This window comes from Leucopleurus acutus, assembly GCF_964270905.1.
Source record: "Leucopleurus acutus genome assembly, chromosome: 3".
Lineage (NCBI taxonomy): Eukaryota > Metazoa > Chordata > Mammalia > Artiodactyla > Delphinidae > Leucopleurus > Leucopleurus acutus.
The window spans coordinates 125701503-125713759 of record NC_139145.1 but is presented as its reverse complement, the minus strand read 5'-3'; positions in this window follow the sequence as shown (position 1 = coordinate 125713759).

Sequence of the window (12257 nt, the reverse complement as noted above, 5' to 3'; positions counted from 1 at the left end):
CCTCTGGAGCTAATGTTGTGGCTGGACCAGCCCTTCTGGTTCTTATTATGATTGCAAGATAGAACTCAGCAACAACCACCAGGAAACTTTGAGAAAAGTTGTATTACCCACAGGTACTAGAAGACACACAACAAAAACAAGGGCCACACCGTGAGATTGAGGGGAGAGAGAAAGAGGGGAGTGTGTGGACCTGGGGCTCTGCCTTTATTGAGGTACAAGGTTGGGTTGCCTAGGGTTTTGTGGGTTCATTCTTTATTGGTAAATTTAAAACATAAGAGTGAGAATTAGGGCATGCAGTGGGAAAAGTGGGATCACTTAATTGGTCAGTTATCTAGGTTACGCAGAGCTTTCTAAACGGGCAACTTCATGGGTGGAGGCAGCCCGGTTTCTTATCTAGTTGTTTTACTGGTAGCTGTGAAATCTAGCTGGCAGTGTTGATTCCAGAGGGATGTCTCTGAAACAGATGCCTTGACAATCAAAAGCTTCATGTCAGACATTTACCCTACTGGGTATTTGTTCAAGAGGAATTTTTTTGTCTGTTTAGTTTTGTTACTTGTTTGTTTGTTTCTTTATCTAAATAGTTCTCATACAATTTAGTATTAGGTAGGTGTAGCTGCAATTGGCCTTATAAAAGTTTGAAAGACTGATGATTGTAAACATACTTTTATTGGTTTGTTGGTTGGTTGGATGGATGGGTGTTTGGGGGCTGGTACGTTGATTTTGCCTCAAATCAGTTTCTGGGTTTACGGGAATACTTTAAATGAGCCAATTTAGTGTGGCATTTAAGGGAAGAATTTCAAGAGCTAACCTAAATGAATGCTAAAAAGGGTCAGGCAAATTATTGCCTGGATGTTGTTATGTGTGAAAAGGTAACTTACCAACAAAAGCACTCCAAAAACAAAGAGATAATATTTTTAAGATAAAATTACTTTTATGGATTAATTTTCCAGTATCCCCATTGGTTTGGTGAAGAAATATACATCTCTTGTTTAATATTTCTAAACCTGGTCTTCTTGAGAATCTTCTCATTAGTTTTCCCATGGAAAGTAGTTCCAGGAAAGAGACAGAAGATTTCACTAAACCATTGGAATCTATTAGGAAAAAATATTTTTTTTAAACTAAATCTCTTCATTAAGAGCAATTCCAAAGACTAAAAGTTACAGTTGTTGAAAGTCTTGCTAACCCTGCCTCTTGGACAAAGTCTTTCTTAGCATGATGGCATATCTAATGTGGTGTCTAACTTCAAAATTTATTTGACCACTGTGCAAGGAAAATAAAAGTGGAGTTAATATTGCTAAGGAAGCTGTCTAAAATAGAGCCAGGAAGCCACTGAGGAAGTGTGACTTATACACATCTCAGCCCACACGAAATCTGGAATTTGACTACTTATTTTCTTAGCGCAGTCATCCAGAACCTCTGCCCAGTGTTCCAGAAACTCAAGATACTTATTGGACCTTTACCCTAACAGCCTATCTACTTATTGGATCCTTACCTTAAATAACTTATGACAGCCTATCCCTTAAGAACAAATATTTCTTTCCTGCATCAGAGTCAAGCATATTTTTTGCCAGAAAACTTTAACAACCTTATGGTTTTTGTTGTTATAAGCCCCTGACTCCTTCTCTTTCGCAGAACACTTCTGGTTTTACCCAAATATGTGTCTTATGAATTGCAAGTCTTAAGACCCCAAATAAAGCTCTTTGCTTTTTGCAGCCTCACAAGATTGCAGTAATTGATTACTGTTCAACACCGTAAATAGAGTATGAAGTACCCATGTTCCATGCAGTGGAAGGGAAAAAAAAGAATGTGCATCCTGCAAACTTTTTTAGCTAAAATGGGAGCACAGAAAATATCTGGACCAGCTGTTATCTCGGCTCTGCTTGATCAAACACAGCAATTATGTGGAATTCGGGTAATGAGGCTACTGCCAGCCAACTGGTGGACATTTTGTTACATTTAGTTGTAAAAGAAAGTGGAATTATTATACCAAATCATATTCAAGTTAGAATGTGACATTATTTTTGCTAATTTAATAAATTATTTTAGTCTTTTAGTCTTCCATGATCTTTTTTTTTTTTTTTTTTTTTTGGCTCCCGTGATCTTAATTCTGAGCTACTGTCTACCTTATAAGAATGTCTCGGAAGTTGTATCTGCACATACAGGGGACAGAATGCTTTCATCTTTGAAATCTCTATGAAAACAGATAAGACCCAAGAAATGATGTTCAGCTGACTCCCACTGTCAGTGATAGGTTGAAAACTGTCATCTTCAACCCTGTAATTTTACCATTTATATTTCACTTGTCAGCATCTGTCAGTGAATATTTCCTTCTCAAGCCAGAGGGATGAAAAACAAAATTCCTTTTAAGAATAAATTGCCCCGGTATTCAGCATCATCATCACGGTAATGTTTGGTTTCTATTTGTCTCTGGTATTTTCATCCTACCATTTAGCTAAAATGTTGGCACCTCTGCACTGTGTAGATGAAGCAATTCCCTAAAGAATTCAGGCAAAAGATCATTTTTGTTTGATTTCATCGGATGAATGCTTTGGGCTATGGATTTTGAGGGTATTACCACAAAACCATTTTCTAAACCATCCCATGCTCTGTTTAAATGTGCTTTAAATGTTATATTCCATGGAAGTTTAAGACCTCTTCAGGAAAGGGAACAATCAAAGCAGTCTAATTCTATACCATTTGATCAAGGGATTGATTACTTGTATTTAAAATTCTCGATAATTGAATGGAAAGGAAAACTTGCAGCCATTTAGAAGTCAACTGGCAGGGAAACCACAGATGGGGAATTTGCAGAGTGTCAAAGGTTTCATGAGCAGAAACAGCTGCAATGCCTTTTTAACAGCAGAGCTGAATAATACCAGAAAAGTCTCATTCTATGCAATGTGAGGTATTATTCCAAAATTCTGAAATATATTTTATGGTTTGAATATTTGTGCAGAACCACTAATAGTACATTAAATGAATGGAGCCTTAGAAATAACAACATGAATTGTATAATAAAATAGTAATTTCTAATGTTTATATATTATAATTTTTAGGTGCTATTGTAAGATATATATATATATATAAGATATACATATATATGGGCTTATTTAATTTCCACAACACTCTTATAAAGCAGTTACTAGTATTACATCAGTTTCTTTTCTTTTTCAAGTTCAAGTGTAATGTACATAAAGAAAAATGAGTTTAGACAGATGCGTACAAATGCAGAACAGTCTGTCATCCCAAAAAGTTCCCTTATGCCCTTTCTTAAAAAGTTCTCTTTCCTGAACCATCTCCAAAGGCAACCACTGTTCTGATTTCTATCACCATTCTTTAGTTAACCCTGTTCTAGAACTACTTATAAATGGAATCATACAATATGTGTTCTTTTGTGTCTGGCTTCTTTTGCTCAGAATAATATTTTTGAGATTCATCCATTTAGTAGCATATATAAATAGTGAATTGTTGTGTGAATATACCACAATTTGTTCCCATTTACTTATTGATAGACATTTGTGTTATTTCCAGTTTTGAGCTACTATGAATAAAGCTGCTGTGAATACTCTTATACAGCTCTTTTGGTGAATATATGATTTCAACTCTCTTGCACTGAAATTAGAATTGTCGGGCTGTAGGTTATGTGTTTGTTTCATTTTATAGGAACTGCCAGACATTTTCCCAAAGTGACTGTATCATTTAACATTCCCACCAATATTGTATTTTGCAGTTGTCCCACATCCTCACCAATATTTGATATTGTTACCCTTTTAAAATTCATCCATGCTTATGGGTATGCAGTGATATCACATTTTGCTTTTAATTTTTATTTCCTGATAAATAATGATATGGAGCATATTTTCATTTGCTTACTGACCATTTGTATTCATCCATTGTGAAGTCCCTGTTTGCCTATTTTTGATTGAGGCTGTTTGTATTATTATTATTGAATTGTAGGAATTATTTTATGTTGTGGATACAAGCCCTTTGTCAGTGGTACGTAATGTAAATAATTTCTTCCTGTGTGTGGTTTAGCTATTCACTATCTTAATGGAGTATTTTAATGAGTAGAAGTTTTAAATTTTGATGAGGCCTAATTTGTCATTTTTTTTTCTTTTAGGGTGAATGTGGTTTTCTGTATAAGAAAACTTCTCCTACATTAAGGTAAGGAAGATATTCTCCTATGTTTTTTTCCAGAAACTTTATAAATTTAACTTTTATGTTTTGGTTTATGATTCATCTTGACTTATTTTTTTTTTTAGTATGCTGTCTGGTAGGTGTCAAAGTTTATTTTTAAATAGAGATTCAATGGCTCTATTGTCATTTAGCCAAAAAAAAAAAAAATGACCTTCCTTTCCTCCACTGCTTTCATGTCTGTCTAAAACTGACAGTTTAGCTGTGGTATAGGTCTATTTCAAGATTTTCTATTCTGTTCATTGATCTATTTGTCTATTTTTAACCATGTTGACATTTTTATTTCAGGACTTTAACGATGTAGTTCCAAATGTCTTCTGGCTTGCATTATTTCTGATGAAAAGTACAGATCATTCTTGTTGTTCCCATACATATACAAATCATCTGGGCTTCCCTGGTGGCACAGTGGTTGAGAATCCGCCTGCTGATGCAGGGGACACGGGTTCGTGCCCCGGTCCGCAAAGATCCCACATGCCGCGGAGTGGCTGGGTCCGTGAGCCATGGCCGCTGAGCCTGCGCGTCCGAAGCCTGTGCTCCGCAACGGGAGAGGCCACAACAGTGGGAGGCCCGCGTACCGCAAAAAAAAAAAAATCTTTTTTTCTAGTTTGTTTTTTTTTTTTAAGATTTTACCCTTTATCTTTGAATTTTGCCAATTTGACTATAATATGCCTACCTGTGGTTTCCTTATGTTTAACTTTCTTGGGATTTGTTAAATGTCTTGGATCTGTGTGTTGATAATTTTTATCAGATTTGGAGAATTTTGATCATTATATTTTTCAATTTTTTTTTCAGCTTCACTCTCTCTCCTGATTCTCTCTTTCTGGGACTCAAATTTCATATATGTAAGACCACCTAGTATTGTCCCAAAAGTCACTGAGTCTCTTTTCATTTTTTTGTCTTTTTTGTTTTGTTTTGTTCTATGCTTCACTTTGAATAGCTTCTATGAAACTCTCTACAAGTTTCCTGATCCTTTCCTGTGTAGTGTCTAATGTACCATTAAAAGTACATTTAGGGGCTTCCCTGGTGGTGCAGTGGTTGAGAGTCCGCCTGCCGATGCAGGGGACACGTGTTCATGCCCCGGTCTGGGAAGATCTCACATGCCGCGGAGCGCCTAGGCCCATGAGCCATGGCCGCTGAGCCTGCACGTCCAGAGCCTGTGCTCCGCAACGGGAGAGGCCACAACAGTGAGAGGCCCGTGTACCGCAAAAAAAAAAAAAAAAAGTACATTCAGGAAAATTTTCATTTCAGACATTATATTTTTTTCTTTCAGTAATGTCTATTTGGTTTATTTTATAGTTTTCATTTCTCTGATGAGATTCCCTATATTAATATTATAACCATATTTTCTTTTAAATCCTCAGACATATTTTAATAGCAGTTTTAAAGTCCTTGTATACTAGTTTCAACATATGTATCATCTCTGGATCTATCTCTATTGATGGTTTACTCTTCTGGTTATAGATTACATATCCTTGATTTTTATTGTGTGCCAAACATTTTGAATGATACGTTTTTTAGAGCTTGAATTTGTCTTACTTTACATAGTGTTGAGATTTATTCTGTCATGCAGTTAACATACAGATGGACCAACTTGATGCCTTTGAAACTCTTTTTTAGTCTTTGTAAGAACATCTAGAGTATCCCTTACTATAAGACTAGATTAACCCTACTCCTAAGGTGTGGCTTTTCTGTGATATCAGTGGAATTTCCAAGGTTTTTAGTGAAGTCTCTACACTAATTCCAATCCCAGTGTATCCCAGAACAATGCGATATCTGGAATGAACATTCAGTTCACAGTCCTCCAATAGTTGCTTTTTTTCCAGGTCTTGCTCTGGTCTTACACATATGAATATTCAGTCAAATATTCAAGGAGATCCATATGCAGATTTATGTATCTTATTGTCTGCATAGCTCCTTCTAATCTTCTGCCCTACAAATTCTACTCACCTCAGCACTCCCAAATCCTATCTCCATTTCTTTTGCACAGCTAAACTGTTGGTTTCTGTTGAGTTCCGCTTATGAATACCACAGTTTAGAAAGTGTCCCTAAGCAGCAAGCTGTATTTTCCTCCACTGAAGGACCACAGCTTCTACTATCTGTTTTCCAATAACCCAAAACAGATGCTTCATGAGTATTACAGTTGTCTATTGCAAGAGAATTTGTCTAATACTCATTTTAAGTCATATTGAAAATCAGAAGTCTTTTTACTTCATATTTTAAAGTTGAATAAACTGAGACAAAGAGAGGTTAAGTAATTTGTCAAAGCTCCCACAGGTCAGCAGAACTGGATCTGATTCATTATATCTGGTTCCAGAGTGTGTGATCTAATGGAGAGCCTGGCAATAGTGTTTTGGGATTTTTTTTCATGACCTCGATTTCCTGAAGTTACAAATGAAAAAAAAGTTAGTGTAATGTGGTAGGACATGGGTAGGTATACTGCATGCCTAGTGACTAAGAACATGATGTTATATAACCATGGTGATAGCAAGCAATAATTTAGTTTAGTCTTTTCCCCAGCCAAAAAGTAAAAAAGCGACAACACACAGTTTCTTTGCTATTCTGACCTTGTGGATTGCTCAGTCCATTCATCCTACTATGAGTAGTGAACATCAGAGTCATCTCCACGAAAAACCAGACATGCTGGGAGCAGCTGCATCAACTCAATCATTTGTATCCTTAATGTCATTTATCCAGTTTACTGGTCTAGAAATAAACCACAGTGAAAGCAACTTCAGGCAAGCTGATATTGTCAGTTTTGTCAGTCTTTTATCCTGGACCAGTCCTTTATGGTTTTGTCTAGTATATTTAGGCTCAAATTTGTATCATCAAATCCTTTTGTAATCAATTTCTCCATAAACATCAAATTAATTAGAATTCTAGAACTTAACACAGCCTTAGAGATACTTTCCACAATACTACCAGGCTCATCAAAATTTCTAGTTGCACTACTCACAATAACATTTATGTTCCTCTTAATGAAACACCACAGATAAAACAGGACAAAGTTTCCCTACAATGGGAAATTTAGATTTTTACTTTGGCATTACGTTTTTAGATTCTGTGAACTCAGAGTTTTATTGCTAAATTGAAACTCCTTTCCTTGATTTACTAGTTATAAATCAATATATATTTGAAGGAGATATTATGTGTCCCAGAAACTACCCTCAGAAAGCAGAAAAATACTTCCACATAGTCATTAAGATAGCCCGGGATGACATGCACTACTTCAGTCCTTCCTCAAGGGAAACAAAATAAACAAACTTGGTGTAATCCCAACTGTGAACAGATATTATTCCTACCTTTATGGAAGTAACTGCAGAAAGATTATGATTATAAACTCACAAAGGACAAAAATTTTGTTACTTTCAACAATATTTATGACATGTCTATTGGAGATACAAGATTGTGCTCACTTCATTCATTAGCTCTTATGAAAGGAGGCAATATGTAATGCTTCGAAGCTAAATAGTGAAAAACCTTTGACAAGCGCATAAACCTACTGGAAGGTAGGTTTATGCCCTTGACAAAGGGTGTAAGGAACTCATTCTTCAGGTATAAGGAGCTAAAGCTTTAAGTGTGATTAAATATGAGGCATGTAGAAGTGTCTGCCTTCCCATAGCCTTCTTCTCTGGGAGCTGCCTGGTAGAAGTTGCAGACCACTGCAGCCAAGTTTGTACCATGTGACTTCAACATCACAGCTCATTGAACTAGGAGTGTGCATCAGACTTTGAGTATCCAATCCTCTAACCAGCTAGTAATCAATCATATTCTCTATACTTATTTTAAACTAAGAAGTGGTATGGGAAATAAAGCAATATGTGCAATTAAACTCAATATTCATAGAGGCTCGCCTGAGGTAGCCATTTTTAGCTATGTGCCTGCTGACAACTAAGCAGAGAAAGGAGATCTGCAGTGAGAAGCAAAAAGGGAGGAGTAAGCCCTTAAACACAAGCAGAAGCAAAAAACCAAAACTCTATAAAAGGTAGATGAAAAAGCCATGGTTTCCAGTTTCCCCTTTCCTGGTTTCACATACCTACAAGTACTTCAGTTTTTATACCCTTGAGGTTGCCTGTGCAATCCTTAATTTCTGGAGGGTCAAAGGTAAGTAACTGTTTTAAAATTCTAGGGTTCTGCCTGGCAACTCTCCCACTGAGACTTTTCTAGTGGCCTCTTTTTCTACCATCACACATATGACTCAAGTGGCAGGGCTGCTTGTACTGCAGCCTAGATCTGCTACAGTCTTATCTTGTTTTTGACCCCCTCAAAATTAGCAGACATTCACTTCACCCCAAAAATGATCATAGCAGTATCCCCAAGTGCCGCCCTCAAACACCAAAGAGGATTACCAAACATTTCGCTTCTCTCTTAATGGTAGGAGGTACAGGGTGCAACATCTTGTCCTTTACTTTACTTACTGAGAGGATGTCCAGCATACTTCCACTTACCAGGCCCCTGACATCTTCACCAGTGTGGCAGACCCCTGAATTTTTGTGGCATTTCTCTCTTCCCGCCCTGGCATGCATATGTTTTATGAAGGCATTCTGAGGACTTAGAGCTTGTTGATGATCAGGTCTGTTTAAAGTATTGCCGTCAATATATTGAATGAAAGTAGTGTTCCACGGCATGTCCGAACTGCCCAGTTCCCTTCAGATTATATTGTACAGAGGGTGGGAGAGTTCACATTTACCTGGAAACAGACTGTGGTGTACACTGTTGGCTGTTCAGTGTGAAGATGAATCACTTCTTATTCTTCCTGGTGGGTATGGAAAGAATGCATTCACAAGATCAATAGCTACAAACTATGTACTTCAACTGGGGCCACTACTTGGTTAGGTGTGTAATAATCCACTGATATATGTCACAATCCATCCAGTTTTTGCAAGTGTCAAGCCAATAAGTTAAATGGAGATTTGATTGTGATCACCATTCTTGCATCATTTTAGGCTTTGAGTATAGTGCTGATCTCTGTAATTTCATTTTCCCTGGAATGAATTGTAATTTGACTCACTATGTTGTCAGGGTAGGGTGGGGACAGCTTCAGGGCTTCTACCTGGCCTCTCCTTGTACAATAGCTTGGATATAATGGGCCAAAGAACACATGTGAATGTTCCATTATGAATATACCTTTAGGAACCAGAGACAGGGCCACCAGGTGGGTCCATGGACCTAACAGACCCCCTGCGAGTTAGATGTGGGTTAGAGCTCCATTTATTATTGGGCCCTCATAGGTCCTTATTCTAAAAGGAGGTCAATGATGACACTTTGTGTTCCCTTGTGTCAATGTTAATTCGGTCCCTGTATCCAACAGCCTTCAAAAGGTGTGGGTATTCTCTTTGCCCTGGTTTATTTTTACCCTGTAAATTGTTGCAAGTGTCCTTTGGCAGAGGATCAGGAGAATCAAATGTCTACATTACTGTACACTCTTGCCATAATGCTGTGGAGTCCTTCCTCATGGGGACGAATCCTCTTCTTCAGTTGATGGATTCTGGGAGCAGGAATGGTTTCAGACACTGAAGCTGGCTAAGGAGTCATGACTTGACATTGCACAGCCATCCTCAGCCTTCTACTCACCCAATCTTAATTTCTTCTGGGGATGTTCTATGGTCTCAAGTAGAGTCTAGCCTTGGCCTGACCCATGCAGCTGTGGAGGCTCCAGAGCAATGTAACCCAATAGGAATATAATATGAGCCACATGTATAGAAATAAACAGGTGAAATTATTTTTTTTTTTTTAAAGAAGATGTTGGGGATAGAAGTTTATTAATTTACTTATTTATTTTTGCTGTGTTGGGTCTTCATTTCTGTGCGAGGGCTTTCTCTAGTTGTGGCGAGCGGGGGCCACTGTTCATCGTGGTGCGCGGGCCTCTCACTATCGCGGCCTCTCTTGTTGCGGAGCATAGGCTCCAGACACGCAGGCTCAGTAGTTGTGGCTCACGGGCCTAGTTGCTCTGTGGCATGTGGGATCCTCCCAGACCAGGGCTCGAACCCGTGTCCCCTGCATTGGCAGGCAGATTCTCAATCACTGCGCCACCAGGGAAGCCCCCTGTGAAATTATTTTTAATATATTTTATTTAACCCAAAATATATGAGGGGGAGGTGGGGTGTGAAACTTCCTAGATGTGTCTGGGAGAGGTGGCTCTCACCAGTTAAAGGCAATTATCTGAAGAAAGTCACAGCTATAAAAGCCATTATCCACAGCACGTTTAGCTATTAGGGAACGAGTTCATTGGCTGGAAAAGGGAATCTGGCTGGGAACCCCACAGTATCTACCGCACTAAGTTAGCTAAAATCATTTCTGTTACTTGTATCCAAAAGCTTAACTTGTGACAGAATATCCGAAGTGTGACTCTTTATCCCATGCCCTTATTTTTAAGAAATTTTTTTTAATATGAGCTACTCCCCAAAGCTGCAAGTGCTGGACAGTTCAAAATAAAGAAGGAAACAGGGCAAACTTAATATATCCAACTGGGTAAGACTGCCAAGTAAAAACAAAGCCTTAAGTTATAGCAGGGGCTTTCAGAACCTGCTCCCAGCAGCACCTGGGAACTCATCAGAAATGCAAATTCAGAAACTCTTGGGTGGTGGGGGGCAGAAATTCCTGGGATAACCAGCCCTCCCAGTGATTCTGATGTACCCTCTAGACTGAGAACCATGGAGTTAAATGCATGCTCCCTTTAGGAAGGCAACCTCAGCCCTAGCACAGCAAAGGGAGACTCATTAAATACCCAAGTTCCTGACCCCTTTAAAGAAAGCAGACCAGCTGCCTAGATGAACAACCCAAATGCTGTGTGCACTTTCCATGAGAGACCTGGGAAGGGGAAAAGGCCTTCATATTTGATGCATTCATAATTAAGATAGCACAACTTACTGCTTCTATACGGCAGAGTGCTTGAGGCTAGTGCTCTATTTTCAGAGTTTATAGAACAGGAATTCTGAATTTTACCTGATGTATTTCTGTGGGAACGTGCAGCCCAGTATGACACCTGCTGGTGCAACAGACCTAACACAATGTGACAGAGAAACTAAAACAACAGCCAAACAGCCATACCTAACCCCTCTGCCAAGCTGCCCTAGATTTGCTGAAATTCAGAGCCTAGTAAATCTTGGGAGTTCACAAAGTGCTGATTAGTATCCTCCCTGGGCATGCAAGCCTCCCAGCCAAGTTGCAAAAAACAAACTTGTAATCAGGAGATAAAATAACTTCAATTAGAAGAGAGACACAGAAAAGTCATCAAAAAAAAGCCAAGGGACCAAATGCGCTGAAGATTGTCCCTAACTTCCAATAAAGAACTTTTTACTTTAGTTGGTAGTTTTAGTCACTTAAAGATTAATCACCATACCTTATTTATAAAAATAGGACAGAATCATTACAGTGTTTAGGTATCACATTTAATTAATATAATGCAAATTCCTGTTCTCACAGTTACTATCCATTACTATTTTGCTCCCATTCTAACCCATTGTGAGACTCTGCAAAAATTGTTGCAAAAATTTGCAGATATTTCTACTCTAAATATTTACTAAAGTATTAATTAGGCAATACAATATTAAAATACATTTTTCCATGTATAATAGCTCTGTTATCCATCATGATGACACTTTCACTACAATGGTTCACTGAGCACTGATAGATAAAGCTTGTCCCATGCACCGCAGTTTGTTGAACAATTTTCTAGGGAACTAGAATATACTAAAATGTATATGAATAATACATTGTAATGTAATAAGGTAGTAGTGAATATTTATGTAATGAATAAATGTAGATGTGTATGTATGTGTATAAGGTAGAATAATGAATGAATATAATGTATAAGGTAGATGTGTATGTATGTGTATATGTGTGTGAGAGAGCATTTTAGGTACCAGTTGTATTACTAGATTATGATCATGACCATTTCCTGTGATTGTACTGTTTATGTGTGGTGGTGCCTATTAGCAGAGATTACATTAGGATAGATCAGAATCCTTTTACCTCCATTTACCAGTTGCATGGCTCTGAGCAAGCCATTTAACTTCTTTGTGCCTCAGTTTTCTCCTCTGTGAAATAGGGATAATAATAGTATC